The 24,285-nt window shown below is 47.8% G+C and overlaps 1 long non-coding RNA gene across 1 annotated transcript in view; it reads left to right on the top strand.

Moving 5' to 3' along the window:
- LOC111813163 overlaps positions 1–24,019 on the top strand; it is a 60,603-nt gene extending 36,584 nt beyond the window's left edge. The window contains exons 2-3 of the long non-coding RNA XR_002818492.1: positions 13,191–13,351; positions 21,754–24,019. This is a non-coding gene — a long non-coding RNA (uncharacterized LOC111813163). The remainder of the gene's footprint in view (positions 1–13,190; positions 13,352–21,753) is intronic.
- Positions 24,020–24,285: the final 266 nt, after the last annotated feature.

The following is a 24,285-nucleotide window of genomic DNA, read 5'->3' as shown; positions in this document are numbered from 1 at the left end:
GTGTCTCTGCTTTAATGTTTAGATCTTTAATCCATTTTGACTTTAGTTTAGTGCATGGTGATAGACCTGGGTCAAGTTTTAGTTTTCAGCATGCCAGCCTCTATTTTTTAATTTTGCAACAAGTTTTTGCTAAGTTGCCCAGGCTAGCCTCAAACTTATGGTCTCCCTGCCTCAGCCTCATGAGTAGTTGGAATTACAGGAATGCATCATCACGTCTCTAGGCATGCCAGGGATTGAACCCTGGTCCCTGCATCTGCCTAAGCAGGCGCTTTAATCTGCTGAGCTCTCTGGCTGGCCCTCTAGGCATTTTTGATCCCTGATTCTATCATGTGCATCAGCCCAAGAAGCAGACTGCAATGTCAGGCTGCTTGCCAAAGTCCTAGGGATAAAGTAAGAAGGCTAGGCCCTCTAATCAAATCTCTTTCAGGGACAGCAGTATCCTCTTGTTTTATTGCCAGAACTAAAAGGGCCAGAACTAAAGTTAGGTAGCTTCTCAAACCAGATGTGGCAGCCAAGTAATAGAAAGCAGGAGCCCACCTCAAGGTTGGGATCTGGCAGAAGAGCTGAATGTACTCTAAGGCCAGATACAGTAGCAATTCAAACACATAGGGTGTCTACCTAAAGGCTTTTTGTATATATGCATCAGTAGCCAGCAGAGCAACAGAGTCCAGACACCTAAGCACACTTTGCCCACCGATGTCACACTTCCATTTCTTCATTGACTTGGCTCTTCCTGCACCACTACCTTCCATTCCCAAGCTCCTTTGAACCAAATCAGCACCCCTTACCAATAAAATATCCCACCTGGCCTTGAGGAATTTCTGCTGCTGCTTGTCTAGGGGACAAGATTTTAAGGTAAGCACTAGAGTTTATGGTAGTAATGGGGAAGTGGCTCTAACATAAAATTATTGTAGAAAATTAGTCCTAGACAGTTATGTTCCGAAGGACGGCATGAACCACTCTCCTAAGAATAAAGCAGTTTCAGGGACAGGAAATCTGCCACAGTGGCTGAAAAGTTCTGGTAATAGTTATAGCATGATTCCTTGAGATCTCCCTTCCAAAGACCAGATGCTGTAAAGATTTTTCCACATTCTGGTGCCCCCATTCCCTGTGTCATTCAGGACCCACCCTGCCACCCAGTTTTACATGTCTAAATCTGAAATCAAAGTCTCAGCAGGGAGCTGGATTGTCACAAGTAATTGCAACATACCACAAGAATTTGGGAGTTAAAGGGAGCCAAACCTGGGCCTTATCCAGAACGTGCAAGTCTGAGCTTTTTGAGAACCACATTTGATCCTTCCAATGTGTTGAATGTAAATGTTTGTCTTGTGCCTACTTGGCAGCTCTAGGGGACTCTGCAGGCCTCCTACTACCCCACTGTAGTGACAGGTATATCTTTCACCCAGAAGGGACAGAGTGGTAAACTGTCTGCCATGAGCCACTGACCCCAGAGTTGGCCTTTACCCTGAGTCATGTTCTGAACATTGCCTAAAGGAGGAGGGGGGATGGAAGCTCTGAGAAAGGACTGGTCCCTTTTGGCTCTGGAAGGGACATGGACGGGAAAGGAAGAGACACAGCCATCCTGATTCACCTGTATGTCCTTTCTTAGCAATACATAAGCTCTGCCCATCCCTTCATCCTTAACCTTATTTGTACATGTTGCCATCATAGACATTAAGAAGATGTTTTTCTGGTTTTTACATATGGACAAAAGCCACCTTTTAAAAAACATGTATCTAACTAAGTCTCAAGATAGCCCAGAGTTAGTGGAGCTTGGTTGTTATTAACCATAGATCATCATCCTCATCCTCACTATCAAATAGCAGTCACATACTGGGCCCTTTGTGCGAGGTTGTGGGCAGCATTTTCCATTCTTTCCATTCCTCTCAACCCCCTTGTAAGGCCAATATTGCTGTTTCCGCATCTCAGGGACAAGGCCTAGTAAAGTAGCCTGCTCTATGTCTCTTAGTTGGTTAGAAGGTCTGAGACATACTATGGCTCATTTTTTTCCTGAAAGAGCAAGATGGAAGCAGAGCATACACCAGTCCCACAGTCCAAACCTGCTGGGAATGATGGGAAGGGTGTTCACCACATCTTTCCCATGTATCTCAGGCCTCCACCAGTAGACCCAGGATGTAGGGACATGATGCCTCAGAGATGGGGATAAAATGGGAAGGGGGCAAGGAAGGCCAGCAATTCTGTGCTCATTCCTCAGAAATCTCATTGTGGTCTTAGGCATGCAGGCTCCCAGGGGCATCAGAACTCTGCCCCCCTCTTCTGAGTTCAGAGCTTTAGGAACAAGGCTTTCTCTCAGAAGTGGAATTATTCCTATTGACACCACTCCAGTTGTAGCTTCAAAGGACTTAAAGAGCAGGCCAAAGTAGATTTCTGTTTGGAAGCCAGAAGTTATATCTGAAACTCACCCTAATGTCTCTGTCCCTTCTGCTGATTTACATGGCAGGTTTAATTAGCGAGGTGAGTCAAAGCATAGCTTGTCCTCAGAGCCAATTAATATTTACTGGCCGCCACATGGTGAGTGATGCCAAGGTTGATCTGTGTTCTTTGTATCAGTTTAGAAGACAGACTTCACCCCTTTGTGCCTAACTGGGACTGGGAACCAGAGGTTTGGAGGTCCTTGCCCCCTCTGCTGGTCCCTCAGACAGAGGCCTGCTTTTTGGCTACCTTCGCAAGAGGCTTCCTAATCTTTCTTTCCTTTTTGCTCCAATAAGCTTCACTTTTTAATCTTTTCACCTTTGGATCTAGCCTGGAGCTGGTCCCTCTCCCCTACAATGACTCAGCTTCCTTTTTCCTGGCAAAAACCTGAATCTTTCCCAGCCTCTTTTGAGGTAAGCTGCTGCTGTTATATATTGTATTTGTTTGGGTTTTTTGTCTTTCTTTTCTTTTTTAATGATATAGAGTCTCACTATGTAGTCTAGGCTGGACTCAGACTCACTGTGTAGCCCAGGCTGATCTTGAATTTACAGCAATCCTCTTGCCTCAGCCTCCCTAGTGCTAAGATTGCATGAGTGCACAGGCACACCTACAATTTCCTAGCCTCTTGAAAGAGCCTAGGAGCCCTGCTTCCCCACCCCACTCTGGACTGTTCAAGTAGCAACCTCCCTCCCTTCCTGGCACTCAGAACTGCCTGCGGCAACTGCCTTCCCAGGGGCTTCCAGCCTCCTGCTCCTCCTCTTCCTGCAGAGATAAACCTTTACTGGGCCTCTGGGGCTGGCTGCCCTTCCCTCCACACCATCCCTCTATTCCACTTTAGACGGGGCGAGGAGCATTCTTGCTTTCATCCAAATCTTCTCCCTTTCCAAGTTCTGGGGGCTCCAGAGTTCACAGACCAGCCAGTGCCACCTCCCCCTGAGGCTCCTGTGGCCAGGCCACTTGCTGTGCTTGTGCTCAGTGGTGCAGCTGGAGTTCACAGCACTCAATGGTCCTTCATTGCCACCCGTCAGCATATCTCAATATGTTAACCTATTTAAATACTGCCCCCAAAATGTGTCACCCGGTATGACTGTTCCACAGTCCCTGCCCAGCTGTCCCACTGCATTATTGCCTGAACCTGTTTGCCTTCTGAGATAGGAAGCATCCAGAAGTCAAGATTTTTTACCTCCCATAAGACTTCAAGCAATGCCAGGCATTCCAAGGGTACACGGGAGGCCTTTTTGAATGCTGTTTCCCTTCTCACGAAACCTCCTGCAACTGTCTCAGAGCTCCCCCGAGTGTGATAGGGCCATGGTGAGGCACATGGGGAATTGGGGGACAAAGCTGACATTGCCAGTTGCTGCAGAAGGCACATTGTCCAGAAACGATAAGGAAGGTAGGAAAATGTTTATTTCCAGGGAAATCAGGTAAGGAGAGGAGGGCCCCTCGGGTAAACCTAGAGGACAAGTGTTCAAAGAAAAACCCAAATCTTATAGTGCTTTGTTCCATCATCTCCCCCATTTCTCCCAAAGGCCACCTGCCTCCCATCCCTAGCTTCTGGCCTGGTTGTTGTGTGACCTCGGGTGGTGCCCAGTGCTGCTGTGGACAGCTCATTCCGGTGGTGGTGGCGCGGGTGTGTGCAGGCGCCACCAGGGGGCGAATGGCGTGCCTGCCAGCTCCTCTGGTGGCTCTGCCCTGGAAGAGGCCTGCAGGGAAGACGCCTCCTCTGCAGCCCAGCCGTCAGAGGCTCACAGCCCAGCCCTCAGGCTGGATCGGTGGGCTGTGCACCCAGGTTTGGGTGGGGATGCAGCCACCGTGGGCAGGCACAGGTGGCCCAGCCCAGCATGCTCTCTGCTTAGCGCGCAGCAGGCACTGCCCCCCCACACACACTGGGGACCTCACATTCTCTTCCCGCCACGCTGGCTCTGCTCTGACTACCACCCCAATTTCGATTTTGGGCTGGTGGTTGAGTAGGCTGCATCCAGGACACAGTAACAAAGTTCGAGAGCCAAGGGCAGGTGCAGCTCTGTTCCTGCTTCCTCCACTCCTGGCCAAGTGAATGCGCAGCCATCCCAGGTGCTCCAGCTGACCAGTGGAGGGACACAGCGCACCTGGAGGGTCAGACTCTTCTAAAGTGGCCACATGTAGCTCCAAAAGGGAAGGGTAAATTTATATAGTAGTTGCATGAGTGGGCTTCTCCCTCGATCAGCTAGTGATATGGATCGTTTCCCTAAGTCTGGAAGGCTGCTACCTAACACCCCGGCCGAAAACCAGTGACCCTTTCCCAGGCCATCACCCCTGGGGATCATCCAATTCATAGGATGTTATTTCCACAGAGAAATAGTCTGTTCCAGGCCAGCCAGATAGCTCAGCGGATTAAAGCGCCTACTTAGGCAGATGCAGTGATCGGGGTGGGGTTTGATCCCAGTATGCTGTGCCCACCCCATCTCTGGAATGTGCTGAAAGGGCAACTGAGACTGGGTGTAGTGGTGTGTGCCTGTAATCCCAGCACTTGGGAAGCTGAAAACAGGAGGATCACTGTGATTCCAGTCTATGTAGTGAGACCCTGTAGACCCTGTACTAAATACATATAAAAAAAAGGAAAGAAGGAAGGAAGGAAGGAAGGACCTACATTCATTCTAGGTATTTCTACCACTGAAGAAATACTTTCTTACCCCCCAAAAAGTCAAGCTTATGTTTAGTTTCAAGGAATTTCTGGAAACAGCAGCTTTCTGCTTGCTTGTTTGCTTGCTTGCTTGCTAATAGTCACTTAGCCTCACTTTGGTTTGGTCTAGATTAGGGAAGTTTTATAGCCCCCAGAGTTAAAAGTCAAATTAATTCTCAAGCTACATATAGCAGTGGCTTCAAATCCTACATCATTTAGCAGAGGTTTATGAGCCGGAAGTTCCAGGGCTGACCTCTGTGTCCGTCCTTGTTCTTATTCACACCTGGTCAGATAGACACTCAAAACCGTAGATCTCAAATCTGTTTAGAATGTGGAACTGGACTCTAGCCATCTCCTCTCCCATTTATCCAGACCCGGTCATTGACTCCTAGTCAGAGGCCTCAGGGACACTACCCCTGAGGGGAACCTCCCAGGATATAGCTATTTGATTGCTGACCACTGGCAGTACAGGGGATCTCCAAGCCCAGCATAAGAGTTTATTCCTGTTCCTACTGTCCTCAGCTCCCAAATGTGTCTGAAACTTCCCCACTGTATAAACATTAAGGAATCCTCAAGTTTAGAACCCCATGTGACCTCAAGACCTTCCAGGTCTAAAGCATGGCACTTGTAGAACTTCTGACCCAATCCCTACACTCAGGAGGCTTTGGTGATGTGGGTGGGTAATGGCCTATGTGACCTTGGCCTCTGACCCTGCTCTGGACACCTCTGCTGCCATCCTTGGCCTTCATTTTCTCTGAGGTGAGTGCACTAGGTCTGGCTTCCCCAGACTTCTACATTCACCTCAACACAGAAGCCTGGCTAGAAGTATCCAGGGCCAGTCCAGCAGGACCCTGTACTGGTCAGCCCTGGCTTCTGTCTTCTCAGTTTCTAGGAGAACTACCCTGAAGAGGTCAGGACATGTCTTCTCTGTCTCAAGGGTAGGAAGGGATAGACAGGTCTCAGCACATCTGCAGGGGCTACTCTGAACTGACCTCTGCCCTCAGTCTTCCATCCCACATGGTACTCACTTTGGGCCAGGCACTCGGCCAGATGTTAGGGGTATGAAAATAAACCAGAACCATCTGTCTTCCTAGAATTCATGGTGTCTGATGGAGGGATTTATTCTTTTTTAGTGCACTTATTCACAACATGTCAACTGAGAATCTACTGTGTGCTCAGTCCTGGGGGGGGGGGTGCAAAGTGCTGGAGAGACCATGACAAAAACAAATATAGCCCCTGCTGTCCCAGTAGTATTATCCTATAGACCCACTGTCCACAGGGGACACAGACATCAAGCAAACCACCTAGCAAGTGAAGAACTGCTAGCTGTGATAAAGAGTCACAGGAGCTTTAACTCAGAGAGTGGGGAGGTGGGAAGCCAGTCTAGGTGGGAGGGGCATTGGGAGCAGAAGGGACCTGGACACATGCCTGTAAGAACCTGGTTTGTAATTTCTCCTCCTGAAATAGATCCTGGAGAAGGCTATTGCCTGTGTCCTGTCTCTCACCCTCATCCAGGAAAACTGCCAACTCCTCCACATGGCCCCTCACTCTCTGAAGATGCCAGTGCCTTTCCTTGCCTCCTATTGATTGGTGGCAGGAGGTTGCAGTGCTCCTCATGGTCACTGACTGAAGTTTCTAGGCCTGCTGAGAGGTGGGGTTTCAGGCTGTGGGGCTGTGGTAGCCTGGCCTTCTGTGCTCCATCAGCCATCAGAAGAGGAGCTAGGAATGAATGTTTAATAACAGAACTCCTAGGAGAGAAGCAGTAAGGTTTGGCACATTGACATTTACACACTGCACCCTCCCTGCACCCCATTTTCAAGGCCTGGCTAGGCTATATCCCCAACCCCCATTCCTTAGAAGAGAAGCAAGACCTGGGCAGCAGAGCTCCAGGTCTGGGACCCATCCAACAAAATGGCCATTCCACATGCCTGGTCCTGCCTGCTTTGGCTTCTCTTCCACTCCAAAATCTGATGGGAACCAAGTAGGACAGGCTGCCCTGCTTCCAGGTAAGAATGATGCAGCCTGACATCCAGAGGCCCTCCTCCTATAACCAGTACCCAGGAGGATGCAACCTCTTCATGGCCCAGCCCTGCATGGACTGGTTCAGAGAAGACGGGATCCTCTGTGCACCCTGGACAGAGTATGGTATCCCTCAGCAGGGCCAGCTCTTCAGCAGGGCATCAACACCACATGGCTGGTGGCTATGAGGGATGATGCAGTACCATGCTGGCAGATTGATCTAGGCCTTGGCTTTAAGGAACAACAGTGTGGCATAGCCTCAAGGTGACCTGTCTAGGACTGCCACGGTCCTTCAGCAGGCACACAGTGACCCATACCAGTGTCATGGGCATCAGAAAAGACTGGTATGGGAACAGTTTAACTCTTGAGTTGCTCCATATGGTGAAGGACTTACAGAAATGTTTTCTAATCCTAATTTCCTCCTGTAGCAAAGCCTTCAGAGATATGGATCTCTCAGCTTCCCCCTTTCCCTTGACTCCATACTCAGCATGGCTAGAGAGCTACCTGTGGGCACCCTGAGACCCTAGCATAGAGGTCCCTAGCATAGAGGAACCTCTTCTACCAGTGGCATCCTTGCCCATGAGTTGTCTCTATGCAGAGAAAAGGTTGAGCACTTTCTTTGGAAACCAGAGCATGGCACCAAGCAAAGATGGGATTCTTCTTGTCACTCTTCTGTCCAGGCATGTCCGCTACTCCCACTTCCACCTTTTAGCCCCTTGGAACATGCCATAGCATCTAGGATGGGAGACTCAATCTTCAGTGGCAGGGCTTTCTACCTGCCTGAGTATCCCATGCAAGAAAAGAAGAGCAAGATGTCTACAAACTGTGAGCAACAGGAGGACTAAGGACAGTCCTGGAACTGGGTGTTATGGTAGGTGCAGGGTGCAGGCATTGATGGAACCTGGGGTGACTTTCTTCCCTCATCTGAGTATAGTGAGCTCCTCTTTGAGGCACTGTAAGTGTTAAGCAGATTCACTCTGTTAGGTTGGATGGCATTCAAGTGTCCTGGGTAGACACTGGAAACACAAGCAAGGGATGGATAACAACAGTAATACAGCCATTTGTTGTTCACTTAATCTGCACACTCTGAGCAAAATGAATGAATTTTACTATTTAAATATTTCAAATTAATTAGTTATCTAATCCCATTTAATTATTTAACCCTTATGGCTGTCTAAGAGATAGGTACGATTATTGCCATTTCACAGCTTAGGAAATAAGGACAGGAGAAATGAAGTCACCTGCCCAGGGTACACATAGCTAGGTACACAGATACACACCCTGCTTCCAGGGTTCATCCTTTCGTCCCTCCTATGCCCACTCCCAGGTTCCTGAGCTTAGCAAGAGACACATTGGGGAAAAAAAGGGTGCCATGCTGACCTCCATTCTCCCTCAAGCTCCTCCTGCTGCACACAGATCATCTTTCTGGCCTTGGGTGAAGGGCAGCCTGCAGGTGGCCAGGTAAGCTTCCAGATGTCAGGGCAGGGAGATAGCAGTTCCCATGCTCTCAGATTCTGTGTTTCTGGGGCTGAACTCCCCTGCCCCCTGGGCTGTCTGCCTCTACTCCTCACTGTGGATTAGGTAGTAACCCACACACACACAGCCTTGACCTGGCAAGCAATCAGCATAAGACTACAGAGAGGCACACAAAGACAGAGGTACCCTCTGAAGCCAAGTTAAACCAACCCACATAGGTGGAGATCCTGCCGTGGAAGCCACTTGTTTGTTCCCCGAGTCTCACCTACATGCCACAGCCACATGTCTGAGAGCATCCCCAGAGAGCCCGTCAAGCACCCCTAGGGAAGGGGTAGGAGGGAAAGAAGGGTACAGAACTGCTGCATATAGCCTGACAAACCAGACCCCAGAGCTACACCCCACCGCAGCCATCACGGCCTTCCAGGGTGGAGGCTGTCACCCATCAGTCAGAGTCCTGATGCTTACTAAGAAGGTGCTGTTAACTGTTTTACACAAAAGAAAACTTGGGGCAAAGTCCTATACCAACCAGATTTTATCATCTTGGGATAAGGGGGATAGGGTTGACTGGAGGGAAAGGAGACCTAAAATTCAGGGTTTAGAGAAGAGGGATAGCCTCATGTGTGGTACAGAATCCATTTGGTTTGGTTTGGTTTGGTTTGGTTTGGTTTGGTTTGGTTTGGTTTGGTTTGAGACAGGGTGTTCCTATGTAGTCTAGGCTGGCTTTAAAACTCATGGAGATCTGCCTGCCTCAGCCTCCTGAGTGCTGGAATTACAGGTGTACACCACCACACCTGGCTGTGGAAAGTATTTGAGAGGAGTCTCCCCTGAAGTCCCACTCACCCACAAGGAAACTCTGGATTTTTTTTTTTTTTGAGACAGGATTTCAATAATTTGCTAAATTGTCCATTTCAAACTTGTGATCATCCCACCTCTGTCTTCCAGAGTGCTGTGATTCCAGGCAGCACCACCATACTGCGCTAACTGTGGACTCTTACAGTATCCAGGCCTGAGCAACATACATTGGTCTGTTCTGGTTAGGCACCCACAACATTCATGTTCGTGGACCCAGAGATGACACTCTCTCCTCCAGAAGTTGTAGTTCTAAGAGGGGCTGATACTTTGCTTTGTGAGGCAATTGCTCTGGAGACAGCATAATGAGTGTCACACGAAGAAAGCTCAAGGGACTTGAGAGGACAGAGGAGGGGCAGCTGGCGCAGTGGGAGTAAGGGAGGGGTCAGCCAGACTGCCTGGAGGGAGGTTTAGAAAAAGTCAAAATTATCCAGACAAACAGGGTGATGTTAATTAAGGGTAGCTTTCAGCAAAGAGAAATGTGAGCCTTGGGGAGCTGCTAAAAAATGGTGGGTGAAAGTAGGGTAAAAGGGGAGCTGTCTGTGGCCAGGGCAGAATGAGAGGCCCTCAAGGCAGGATCTGTGGATTTCCAACCTGAATAACATGGGACAACCAGACCTTCACACTACCTCTCCTGACCCTGGAACATTCCAGCCTAATCACAGCTCAGATCGGCAGCTCTGGAGGCTCTGTGCCTCTGAACCACACCTAACTTGCTCGGGGTCTAGTCAGTCTGCTGGAGCTACAGCTGTGGGTCCTGGGGTCGCCCAGACTCTGCAAAGGCTAGATCCTAGAGTTTTTACCTTTCCAGATTCTGAGGGAACTGGGTAGGACTGAAAGGGTGAAAGGAGGAAATAGAGCCAGAGGCCCCACCTGTGGAAGGGACACAAAGATCCTGTCTCAGGAACAAGACTTGGGAGTGATCTTGATTCTCAAGGAGGCCCTGCTCAGGCTACTCTTTCTCAAGGGCTGAGGGACAGGATTTCAGCTCCACTCAGACCCAAGCCTGCACAGAGCCCTGTACCAGGAGGGGAGGACAAAGATCACAGATAAGGACTTGGGAGCAGCAGCCCCCAGTCCTGAAAGGAAGGATCAGAGGGCTCTATTGTCCTTTAAAATGCTTTGTTTATCTGATAAAGTTTGCATTCTTTTATTAAACTCCTGAGGGTAGCTCTTTTCCTAAGCGGGTGCTAGGAGGTAGGGGCAGCTGCCTTAAATACAGTACCTAATGTCACTAATTTCAACCTGAGGTATAAAAGACAGAGAAAAGTTCCCTTTTCTTTTCCACCAGGGAACCTCCTCACCTCTTCACCCTTTACCTTTAGCCCAGTTCCTCTCTTCCCCTGCCACAGGGTAGCAGGTCCTTAGCACTGACATAGATAAAAGGTAAAGGCATCCCAGCTGCTTAGGAGGCTGAGGCGAAAAGTTCATTGGAGCATAGTTGTTTGAGATTAGCCAGAGCAATGTAATGAGACTTGTTTCTTTAAAAAGTTGCCTGATGTGGTGGCACTGGTTTGTAATCCCAGCACTTGAGTCTTAGGCAAGATTGCCATGAGTTCAAGGCCAGATTTCAAGCCCAGCCTGAAGTACATAGCAAAATCCTGTCTCAAAACATACACACACACACACACACACACACACACACACACACACAGAGGAAAAAAGTTAAAGGCAAAGAAAAAATGAGTAGAATAGAGAAGAAATCAGGCTAGGGGGTCAGTGGCTCTCCCAAGATCTGTGAACTTCATGTCCCACACCCAAGGACCAGATACCAGCAGCTGTACTGAGCCAGAAGGAGAGCTCCCAGGTGACCTCTGGACCATTCCCTGGAGGCATCTGTCTTGACTCAGCCTCCCCAGCAACGGCAGCCACAGACGAAACCACAGCCGCAGCCACCGAGATCATCTACCTGTGCTGTCCAGGTTTTCATTCTTACCTTTCTTAATCCCCACAAACTTCATGAGAGTTTAATCCCATTTAACAGGTAAGGTAACTGAGACCCGAGGAAGTAAAGTGACTTTTCAAGGTCACACAGTTTAAGAGTATCAGAGGCAGAAGTCTGCTTTCCTTTAGCCTGCAGAGGGTAACGATGCTGGACTGTCATCCCCACTGTCCCCGCTGTGCCGGCTCATGCTCAGCCCACAGCACCCAGTAGCACCAGCTGCACTCTGCAGTGCGTCTGACCAGTTCTTCCGGGGCAGCCCATTCTACCAGCCTCATGCTGCCCTCCACAGCTGCACCCTCATGTGTCCCAGACCCCAGGAGTATTTGATTCCAGTGCTTCAAAAATGAGAGCTGCTTGGATTTTTCATGGGGAAGGGAACAGGCAGCAGGGCCAGTGCATCCTGGCACATGGGCAGAGGCTGAGTTCTGCTTGGCACACTATCTGGGGCCAACTTGGCCTGCCTCAGCCTTACAAGCAGAGTAGCTGTGGAGACTTTCGTTATTTGGTATTACATTCAGGAGGGAGGAGGAGGAGGAGAGAAAGGGAGGGGCACCACTAGCTCTGGGGGTGCGGATGAGTGGAGATTTATAGCTCCCTCTGCCAAAGAAGTTATGCCAGGTCCCTGCCGGTGACCTGAGTGCTGCTGCAAGCCCTGTGTAGGTGTGTTCACCTACTCCAGTGGTTCTCTGTCTTCCCCAGTCCTGCAGGCTCTGCTCCCATCTGCCTGGGGCGCCTGGGACCAGCAGGAGCCCCGCCTGATTCCTCCATTTTGGAAAAAGGATAGGAGCTCCACTCTTTCACAGAAAGTTCTACACTCATCTGTTGAACGGATGAAAACAGTTTTAACAGGCAGCCATGGATCTGTTCTCTCCCTTAATTCCTCCTAGAAGCACAGGTTGTAGAAGCAAAGAAACCTGGGTCTGAGTCCCAATTCCTCCGTTTTTAGCCTGAGTGGGACCCTAAACAAGTTACGTTTTTTGGCCCTTAAGTCCCTCATTTGCAAATTGGCAGAGTGATGTAATATAACACCTAATGAAAGAATGTATGACAAACACACCTATCAAGTGCCTACTATGTTACAGGAGGTTTCATGTACTATCTCACTAAATCCTCAAAATCACCCTGGAAATTGGATGCTAGTAAATTGCTCCCATTTGTAGGCAAGAAAAGCAAGGCGTGGCTTAAGTTGCCAAAACTGACAAACTGCAGAACTGAGCTCCTTCCACAAATGGCTGACCCCTCGTCCACAATGCTTTGCGTTGGCCCCATACTCCAGGGGCTGGTGCACATGGGCACCCACAGCCACTGGCTGACTCCCTAACCCATTTTGCAGCAGCACCCAGAGACACTGCCCCCTGGGCCAGCCCACTGCCTGGGCCCCAGGCTTTCTTGATCCTGTGGAAGACACCCTCTGGCCACCCCCCTGAAAGGCTCTGCCTCCTTCCCCAGTGATAGGGTTGGGCCGGACATCTTTTGGGTGTGTGCAGACACAAATGAGGGTAGCAGACTCCAGGAGGAGGCTGTGTTTCTTGCTTTCAGTCTCCCGTTTGGCCACTTGCCCAGCCTAGGTAGAGTCTGCATTCCATTGGATCATCTCAACAATCCCCAGGAGTGGCTGCTTTAGAAAAAGGTCTATGGGTTAGCGCCTCATTATCCTCCAGCTCCCAACCCACAGTGACTTCCTCCAGTAATGTCCTCCCTCCATCTTATCTCCTGTCACAGTTAAAATGAATGCACTGCTTTTCTGTGTTGCTGTGATTGTCACTTCCTACCCCCCCCCTCACCCTGTATGCTTCTTTCAAGCAGGTTCAAGATGGCACTGCTCACAGCACCTGACACATGCATGTGCAAGGAATGGATGAACTGGAGCATCTGCCAGGGTCCCATGTCCCAGGAGGCTGAGGGGCAGAACGAGGGTGTCTCCAGCAGGGACTGCAGCAGAGATGGATCTGACTTCTAACCACTGGGTAAGATCTACTACTCAGAGAGAGGAACTGGCTGTACCAGCCGCAGCTTCCTGGACCATTTCGCAGAAGAAACCAAGCCAGAAAGACTACAAAGTAGTCAGCAGGGCAGTCACTCATCTCTAGACCTGTCACCTCAGCTTGTACCTTTAGCCTCGGAGAAAGTTCTTTCCTCAGTCATAGCACCAACAGCAATATTAAAATTGACCAGTTCCAGCTCTTGACACCCTCACAATAGCCTTCAGAGGTACATGGCAGTTTTATTTCCATTTTACAGGTGATGGTAAAGCTCAGGACATGATGTGTGTGCAGTGTGGCCTGGCATGTGATGGGTGGAGGTAAAACTGGTTTCTGATGAGCGGAACTCAGAGCAGATGTCCTAATCCCAGAGCTTTCTTTCTCCTGGATGTGTTTCTCTAATTGGATGGTGGGGGCAGGAGCAGTCTGCTGAACATGGCTCTACCCTTGTTGTTCACACATGCTGAATATCTCCACTCCCATCAGGCAAAGGGCAGCATTCACTTTTCCCGACAGACATTCACTGAACACATACTGAGTGCTAGACACAGTACTAGGCACACTGGTCAACTGAAGCAGATGAGAGCCTGCTTTCATCCAGCGTCTGTTCTAGTGGGAAATGATCAGACCGACATGTCTAATTATGAATTGTGGTACATGTGGTGAAGAAAAACTACAGCTTCTCTGAGGGAAGACATAATATAGACGGAGGGGTCAGAGGTGATAGTTACACACAAGCCATCCCTCCTCCAGTTGCTCAATCCTCGCAGAGAAGCAGTCAGGACTGCCTGCTGAGATTTGGGAATAAATGTGCTCCTCAATTTGCTTACCTCCAAGTGCCATTTTGCCCTGTATGGAAGCGAGAGGTTTTGAACTCCCAGGGTACTGTGACCTCACTGCAAAAGGCAAAGGAAAGCAAATTGGACTTTGTATTTTGTCGCTCTGGGATACAACAGGAAGGGCAGGGTCCCTACCCGGATTAGTGAAAGAGCGGCGGACCGCGCCTCTCTCCCTACGCTCGGAAATGCGGTGCTCTGTCGCCACCTGGTGGGAGGAGCAGATAATGCCGGGGCGGACCTCGGGTAGAATCCAGAACGCAGCTCCCTCCTGGCGGGCAGAGGCTCCTAAGGAGACAGGTTTGGGTGACTTCCTGGCAGCGGGCGGGGTGAGAAGGAGCGAGGGTGGAAAGGGAACTGCTGCCTGAAAGTCAACTGACTGGAAACCCACAATGGCCCCATTGTGTCCAGGGCCTTGACCTTGATTTCCTGCCACTCTCATCCCCAGAGTGGCATCGCTCGGGTCTGATTGGCCGGGAGTCCGCTCTGCGACAAAGGGCGGGCCGCGGGGTTGGACACCGGCGACAGGCTCCTGACGGCCCGGCCCGGTCTCCCTACTGCCACCCTCGGAAACGCAGGAGTGGGTGTGGGAAGGGACCGACGCTGTCATTTCCTCACAGCTGTCCACCAGCAGCAGGAGGCAGGCTGCATGAAGGGCTGCGCAGCCTCCTGACGAAGGCCTGGGACCTGCAGCAGGTGAGATACGCTGCCAAATTAATTGTGGGATCCTTAACACCACCCACGTTCTTTTAAAAAAATTACACGCATGGTTACACATTCCCTTGTAAAAAGTATTATGCATGACAGTAAAAATTAAAGCTTTATCACAGTCAAATCTAGGATAGCTGCTGTTGCTTAGTTGAGGTGTGTGTCCTTCTAGAGCTCATTTGATATTTGATAGGATGGTTTGCACCTATGAGAATACAGGATTGGGTGTACTTGCTCTCTGGGCCTCAGTTTCCTAATCTGAAAATGGGGGTGATAATAATAGGAAACTGCAGTTACCAAGGTTACCTGAGGTAATTCATGTGGAAAGCTCAGCCCAGCACCTGACAGTGTTGGTTATTCTTGTTGTCATCATTGCAGCCTTTGTCATTGTCACTGAGCCCCAGACCCAGTTGTGAGACCTCTATTGGCTCCCCTTTCCTCCCTGTACAGCCTGTTCCTCCCTTCCCCCTTCTCCCTCCTAATGAAACAGGCTGTGATAAAAATCTGTGTTCCCTGATTGGTGGAGGGGAGCTAGAAAGAGCAGCTGGTGTTTTTTTGCATGCTCTCCCCTCCCTCCCCTCTCTCCCCTCTCTCCCATATTTGACCTGGATGTGACCATTCGCCCTCCCACAGAGAGAACATTCCCATTCCAAACCCAAGGAAGTGGTGTTCATGGCCCACATGGCACTGTGGGACCCCTGGTAGCCACTCTCCACATAGGCTGTCCCTGAGTGAGGGAAGGATGAGGCCCATCAGAGGAAATGGTGGGGTCTGCTGAAAGAGCACAAGGAAAGTGTGCTAATACATGCCGCAAAAGAGTTGCATCACCTCTGTCTGAGCTTGGCTTCTTCACCTGGATGATAGGTATGACAGTAGCTTCCACAAGCAGATGTGTGAATGATCTGGTGCCTGCACAAAGACCTCGACTGAGAAAGTCCCTAATACATAGTAGTTTTTATATTGTAAAGCAACATGTCCTATTTATTTAGCATTTCAAGTTTCAGAGGAAATTGATATCTTCTCTTAAAAACAAGCTAGTTTTGACTGTATGGAAGAAGTTTGGCTTTGATGTATAGGCTTCTAACTGACTTCACCTGGGCTTTGTGTTGAGGCCTCTGAATGCTACCTCCTGGAACTGTTTTTGGTCCACTGAGACTGCTCAGAGCTCCTCGCAACCAGAGATCTCTAAGATAGCAAAGAACCTCTCTGTTCCAAAGGATGCCACAAGAAGACCTCCATGGGAAACAGACAGGATCAAATCACTTATTCAGCAAGCACCCACTGGGCACCTGCTCTGGGCTGGGCCTGCCTGCACTCTCACAGCCAGAGGGTCCCTGCAATTTGATTTAGGAGAAACCCTCCTTGCTAATATTTATTCAGTGCTTGTTAGGTACCAACTGTTTTTTGTTTTTGTTTTTGGTACTGGGAATCAGACTCAGGACCTTGCGCTTACCAGGCAGGTGCTTAAGGTACTGAGCTATCTCCCTGGCCCCGAACTGTTTTATAAGACATAAAACAAGTCTAAGATGTGGGAGAGTCTTACCCTCAAGTAATTTATTTTCTAGTAGTTTCTTGTACATGGTGCTTTCTCTGCTTTTTAAAAAGGTATAGTTTATACATGTTAAAATTTTCTCAGTAAACAGTTCTATGAATTTTACCTGCCTTCGTCTGTATGTAGGTATGTATAAAATTCTACATACTTTTTTGGGGGGAGGGTAGTACTTGGCAGTGAATCCAGCATTGCTTTACCACTGAGTTATATCCCCAGCCCTTTTTTAAATTTTATTTTGAAACAATTTATTGTCTAGGCTGATCTTGAACTTGTTGGGATCCTCCTTCATCAGCCTCCTGAGTAGCTAGGACATCAGGTGGCTATCACCATACCTGGGGAGTTCTCTGCACTTTTATCCTGCATATATATTTGTATAAACACATTAAGAGATAGCTACTACATCACCGCAGAACCCCTTAGTGCTACCACTTTGCATTCACATCCACACCCAGTTCATTCTTCCTAGTCTCCCTGTCACCCCCCCTTCACCCACCCCCACAACTACTAATCTGTTCCCCATCTCCCCTCTACACCTCACTTCCCTCCAGTCACAATGACTTCCTTTCAACTGGCTAAGCATGCTCCTCCCTCAAGCCTTTTCACTCTCAGTACCCTCGGCCTGGAATGTCCTTGCCTCACTACCATAGCTCAGTCCCTTCCCTTGTTTGATTCCCATCTACTGGCAGCTTGTTGGAAGTAAATGGAGCCCCCAAACTTGTGCTCACCTTCACAGCTCCCTATTAATCTTGGTCCTATTTAATCCTGGTAGCACTTACCTCTGCTTACAATGATACAGAAGGGATGGTTGACTGCTTCTGTCTTTCTCCCCTGAGGGAAGAGCTTGGTTTTTTGATGACCATCTGCAATGCTTAATACAGTAGATGGTACCTACCGAGCGCCAAGAAGTAGTTGTGGAATTAATGTGTCCAGGAAACCTCTTGTGACCATCCTGTCATTCTTTTGTTCTCTTTTACCCAGCTGTCATTGTGCCAACCAGGATGTAGCAAGAGGAAGCTGCCTGTGCACCTGCTTCACTCACCTCTTTGCTCTTTCCAGGGCTTCCCACTGATCTCCAGGACTTAAGCCTGGAAGTGTGAATAAGTCAACCTCAGACCCACTGTGGCTAGAACTGGTGCCAACAGGCTCCTTTCTAACACTTGGTGAGCAATTCTGAGGGCCGCTCCACACTGCTGCTCAGCGTATCCCAGCTGGAGTCAGCCCTTGTGGTCCCACAGTGGTGAGCAGCTCCACAAACACCATTGTACAGGCTTTCCTGGCTCCTGTTCCTGGATAATGTCTTGAATTAACTTCCAAGTAAGCCCTTCCTTTGCTTTTTCTCTAACTATAGGTAAGTAGCAGGGATGGAGAGAATTAAACTGGAACAAATACATGGAACTTACAGATTAATGGTAAAGACCTATAATAAGGAAAAAGAAGCAAAATTTAAATTACTACAGTACAGGGGCTGGTGAGATGGCTCAGTGGTCTAAAGCACCTACTTAGAACAAGCTTAGCAAAGCACAGGGACCACGGTTCAATCCCCCAGCACCACATGCCAGCCAGCCCCGCCCCCTAGTGGGCTGAGCTGGCCACACACACACAATAAATAAATTTTTTTTTAAAAAAATTACCACAGTACAGGTGGAAGCATAGACTTGTAACCAATGGAGTTGGAATAAATGAATATCTATATAGAAATCAAAGCAGCTCAGTCCTGTGTTTACTACATGTTCAAAGTGGATCAAAGAATTAAATTATTTTTGAAAACTGAGAATAAGAGAAGACCTTATGGTCTTGGGATGGAGAGCAATTACAGGAAGATCTCATAAAAACAAAAAAGACTACAGTAAGAAAATCAAAAGGTAAAAAAAAAAAAAAAGAAAATGAAAAGGTAGTTTGCACACTAAAAGTTTTGTAATTCGTATTTGCTTTTCTTAACTAACACATTATATCTACTACCCATCCAGCTTTGCCATGTCCTAATCTGTACTTTACAAACATAGACTAACAGCCCAGTAGAAGTATTTTAAAAGTTTTGAGTTTGGCTAGAAACAAAGTTGCAGCCTGTAAAGACAGAGCCGAAGAGATGTTGGCAGATGAAAAGATGAACGCTAGAAAGCCAAGTACTTTGAAACAGGACAATAGAAAAGGTAGCCTGTGGGCCTCACAAGAACCAGCAGGGCTTCACCCTTCCTAGTCTCAAAATTACCAAGTGAAAGACTTTGCTTAGCGAAGAGTGCCCCAGGGCACCATGTTTCACAGTGTCAGTGACCTAGGGAATGTATTACTTGAGACTGGACATGGCCATCCAAGCACGTGAGCTGTACCAGGAAGAGAAAAGTAAGACCGGCTGCTACTCCAGCTCGCAGCAGACCTTGGTATCACCCACGTGGTGCTGGCTTTAGGTGCAAACACAATGCAAGAGTTTCAGGGGCAGGAAGTTTCCACCCATATTTCAGAAGGCCAGATACACCAGACATTGTGCCCTTGCGACAGCAGTGTGTGAAGCTGTGAGTGTGAAGTCAAAGGTGCAGTGGAGATCTCAGAAGGTTAGAGAAGCCAGGAACATGGGTCATCTGAGGAAAGTTGCAAGGAGTGAGCAGAGCTGGTCCAAGAGAGAGGCTATGAGGACTATACCCACCATCAGTGCTATAGGGGCAGGGCCACCCAAGCCATTTGGGGTTCACTGCTTGCCACAGATTGTTGCAGATGCTAGATTTAATCTGTGCCATGCTGGAGTTTGGCCTTGTTTTGTTCTCTCGCTCTCGCTCTTTTTCCCTCATTCTTTTCTGTCCCCCTATTTCTGTCTTTTACACTGGATGAAGGGATCTGACCACTACCATCCTGGTCTGAGTAGAGACCATTTTAAGTCCCTGCCCCTGTATGCTTTTTTCTTTTCTTTTTTTTAAAGACAATGTCTTCCTATATAGTCCAGGCTGGCCTTGAACTTGCAGTGATCCTCCTGCTTCTGTTTCCCAAGTGCTGGGATTACATGAGTGTACCACCACACCTGAGCTCTGCTATGCTTTTGTGACTGCCTCACATGTATGTTCCTCAGTAAACAAGGCCCAGTAAGTACAGCTGCACCCTATCATTCCCAGTCATTGTTCAATCCTGCTCTTGACAAACAAATAAAACTTGTATGTTTCTAAGCCCCATCCCAGGTGGATAGCCACAACTCCTTTGTACTGAACTCTCTGCCTTGAAAGTCCCACTGTGGCTTTTTCCTTCCACATCCCCTCCCCTTTTTATATGTTCACGACCCTATAAAAGACCTATAGCCTGAGAGTTAACGAGTCTGGTCTCTAGTGCCAGAGCAGTCCATCTCAGATTTATTCTGAAATAGACCTTTGCTGTTACCTCTGTTTCTTTTCCTTTTTTATTTATTATTTATTTTTCTGACACTGGGAATGTTTATCTTGTACCATTGTACAATGGAAATGTTTAATCTTCTTTTCATTTATACAGGGGCTTGCAGCTAAGAGTTTGCCTTAAACCTCACAGGAGAGTTTGAACTTGCGCTCTTCAGCAATACAAAAACCGTTAGGACTTTGGCAGCTCTTAAGAGATAGATTAAACATATTTTACATAAAGGGATATGCATGAGTCTCTTGGGGTTGGGATGCAATGTTATGGGTTATATCTAGATGTCTCCTGAAATATGAGGCACTCAAAGGTGAAGTTTTTGGGAGGCAACTGCTGGGTCACATGTGTGTCCTACTGGATTAGTCCCCTGATGGTTTTATGGCTGGATGCAATGCTGGCAGGTGAAGCCTGGTGGGAGGCAGGGCACCACTAGGGGGTATACCTCAGATATAGAGTCTACCCAAGGAGCCAGGGAGATAGCTCAGTAGAATAAATGCTTGCCTGGCAAGTGCAAGGGCCTGAGTTCAATCCCTGGTTCTGCCAAAATAAGTAAGTAAATAAGAATAATCCAACTGAGTCTACCCAAAAAGGTACACACACTTCAGCAGTTTGCCATACTAGTAAATGTGTGGGAGCTAATGGCCACCATTTTGATCAATTCTTATAATTGTAGAGAACAAAGGTAATATGTTAATCTCATGGTGTCTCAATGAATTAATTTATTTATTTTAAGATAGGGTCTTGCTATGTAGACCAGGTTGACCTTGAACTCATTATGTAGCTCAGGCTGGCCTCGAATTTGTGGCTGACCTGCCTCAGTCTCTCAAGTGCTGAGATTAGAGATGTATGCCCCCACACCTGGCTCAATACATTTAGTATTAAAATATTCATACAAATTCTTCTTTTCTTGATGTATACATTTTAAAAAATATATTCCCCCTGCTTTATGTGTTAGCTACTTCCTGCATGCCATGCCATGAGCTGTGTCTCCTCTGTGATGTCCTTCGCCATGCCACCCTGCCTTAGAGCCAGCTGACCAGGGACTGAAACCTCCACAGACTGTGATCTCAAATATGCCTTTCCTCCTTTAACTTGTGACTGTTGGGCATTTTGTCCCAGCAATGAGAAAGTAACTGAAAAAACTTACTAGTCAGTAATAAAAAGGAATAAAATACTGATAAATGCTGTAACATGAATGAACCTTAAAAACATCATGCCAACTAAAACAAGCCAGACAAGGTATATGGCATATGATTACATTTAAATCAAGTTCTTGAACAAGCAAAGCTAAGCCAGGAGATAGAGGGCAGAGCAGAAAACAAATAATCAACTAGGCTGGCCTATGCAGGCAGAGATCACCCCTGGCCCTGCTGTGAGGTAATGGGGAAGCCCTGAACCAGGGTGAGGGCCAGGCAGGGAGAACCCCCAGGCTCTGCCAAGACTGGTGTAGCTGCCCCAGTAGAGGAAAAGATCTGAAGTATATGAGGTACTGAGACCGTAAATACTAATTTTCATGTGCATCTGCTTCCTGGGCGGGCTTGGCACACCTGAAGCTCCACAGGCCCTGGTCCTTGGGAGTAAGAAGCAGAGGAGGGAAGATGGGGGCCAGTAATCCGGATGCACAAAGCTATGTCACTGCTCATTCTGATACAGACTCCATACTGGGCTGCCAACTCAGCCCCTCTGGGGGTGGAGGAGGGAACAGGATGGGCATACTTTCATCCTGAACTGGGACTAAAGCAACCCAGAGATCAATGTGAAAGTGACATCTAACATAAGGCTCTGGGTATGATGGCAACTTTTGTGTCCATGGTGCAGCTGAAGAATTATAGTATGGTGGCCCTGGCCATGGTGTGTTGCAGTGACTCCTGATCATCTTTAAGCACATCAGTAGTGGGAATATAGATCTGCCTTTTCTCTTTTAGGTTATTGATGGAGATGGCCAGGGAGACAATGAACTGGAGAGCAAGTTCTGTGCAAAGGTGTCAGCTCAACCCTCACAACAGCTCTCTGTGGCCGGACCTACTGTTATTCCCATTTCACTGACAAGAAACTGAGTCTTAAAAGCATTCGGTAAACTGTGCTGTGTCCCAAGGTGAGGACATAGGAGACCGGGGCTAGAGCACACATCTCTGCACACTGATAACCATCCCATTGCCCTGCCTCACCCAGAGTGGGAGAAGTCACTGCATAATTATAAATGATCTTCCAAAGTGGGTACAAACTTTCTTTACCCCCTCCCTTCCAAAAGGCATAATGAGTCTTTCTTATGTGTCTTCCAAATAGGAGATTCCCAGGATCCAGAGGAGCTGGAAATTAGAGCCGCATGGTACAAATTCACTTTCAGGGACCTAGCCAGTAGTACTTGCCTGGGTCTTCTAAGAATCTCACAGCAGTGCCACATGCCTCGGCTTTATCTAAGCAACAGAAGGTGGTGGTGGTGGCGGCGGTGGCGGCAGCAGCAGCAACAGCAAATCTGTCCCTGGTGCACTAGAGTGCTGTTTTGCTCTAATGAAACACACATGGCATATGGTTGCAAAGTTACTATCTTGAGAGCAGATAGAAATGGGATTTTTTTCCCTGTGCCAGATTTCACTTCCTTTCCTGAAACAATTCTTATAGTAAACAGAGGTTTTCTGATCTTGCTAAGATCCGAAGATGGGAATTCCTTTACACTCTTTAAGAATATTGTCTTAGAGCATTTTGGTCTGTTGATGGTGCAGATCTTTGTTGTTGTTTTGGTTTGGTTTGTTTTAAACATGGAAGCCTTCCTGTGCTCTTTCCCTCTCCCCACAAAGGCCAGGGCAGGAAGAAGGCTGCCACTGCCTGGTGATCAACTCCATTCCAGTTACAGACCACCCTAATGATGAGACCTCCATATGTGTGGCCCTGTGGATGCTATCCCTTGGCAAATGGGCTGGGGAAAGGAAAGGTTGCTGAGTGTAGGAGGCCACTGGGCGGAGGCGGTAAGGAAGGACTGGGAAGCGAGTAGAATGTGACTTTCAGGAGGAGATTTATTTTGAACCAAGTCTTATGTGCTGACAGCATAATGATCATTATTAGGGCCTCAGATATAACATGAAGCCCGCCCTGAAGTTAAATTTTTCCTTTCAGATAAGCATGGCCTGTCAGCCCAGTGTAAGACGGTTCTATGCCAGCCTCCTCCACGACAGGGAGCTGGAATGCTCCGGCTGCTCCCTCCCTGGTACCTTTCATTAAGGCCTTGGCTTTTTTAGTAAATATTGCTCTATTTTTCTACTTTAGTCTTTTAAAATCAACCTGAGAATCACTTTGTAGAAGCAGTACAGATGTATTTGTAGTTCTTTACCCATATGTAGTTTCAGGGGTGGGTCTGTAATCCTACCTCCCCAGGGACCTTCCTGGGCACAGTGAGACCCCTAACAGAGGGAGACATCTGTGCCCTGTGCCCTGAGTTGCCCTGAATTATGCCCAGAGGATTGTTTCATATTCACAGTGATTTGTAAATTGGTTTTTGCATCAAAATCCTGTTTTCTGGCTTCTCTTAAAAGAAGAAGAAAAGAAAAGAAAAAAACCAAAAAGCTGGCCACATTGAGCCATGCACATTCCTTTAAAAAAAGTGCCTGGTTCTGAGTAATAGTCACTGTCTTTGCAACTATGTTCTGGTTCATCATAGCACCCCCAATACTCTCCATCACTTCCCATACACACCCTAAGAGCAAGTATAAACTAAAACTATGAGTCTGTGGGTTCCAGCCTTGGCCCACCACCTGCTTCCTATGGCCCCCAAGCATGTGTTCGCCTCTTTCTGAGGCCAGTTTGTAATGCTTAGAAAGAAAAATATAATGAGATGATGTATGTAGAGCCTTTCCAGAGCCTGGAAGGGAGAAGCACTTGCTGAGTATTGGCCATGTGTGCTTATTGGTGTATGCTACCATTTTTTGCTGACGACACAGAGGAGACTTGAAGACAGTCTGCAAATGGACTCATGTACTAGAATCTAGGCTTCATACCTGTAAAAAGTAAATATTTTCCTTATCGTATATCCCTGAACCTTAGTATAGTCCTTGGCACATGCATTCAGCAAATATTTAATGAATATGTGGATTTAATATTTCCCTGACTTTTTATTCTTCTTATATCATATGCCAAATGATTATTGGCCCATTTTATAAATATAAGTGCAAGTAGACTTTCAAGTTCGTTTGTTTTTTCTTTCTTTCTTTTTGGGATAGAATCTCACTATATAGTTCAGGCTTGCCTCAAACTCACTCTGTAGCCCAAGCTGACCTTGAACTCATAGGAATCCTCCTACCTTACCTTCCTGAGTACTGAGATTACAGGTGTGTACCAGCAGGCCTAGCACAAACTTGTATTTGTATTTTTTTTTATCATTTCTAATTTATATGTGCTGGTTTTCTTTCTGATTGTTTAGAACAATTAAAAGGCAAGGAGGGGCCACTGAGATAGTTCAGTGG

The sequence above is a fragment of the Octodon degus genome, unplaced genomic scaffold, assembly GCF_000260255.1.
Source record: "Octodon degus isolate 3935 unplaced genomic scaffold, OctDeg1.0 scaffold00169, whole genome shotgun sequence".
In the NCBI taxonomy this organism is placed as follows: domain Eukaryota; kingdom Metazoa; phylum Chordata; class Mammalia; order Rodentia; family Octodontidae; genus Octodon; species Octodon degus.
Note: the sequence above shows the minus strand (reverse complement) of the source record. Positions and strands in the feature narration are given on the sequence as shown.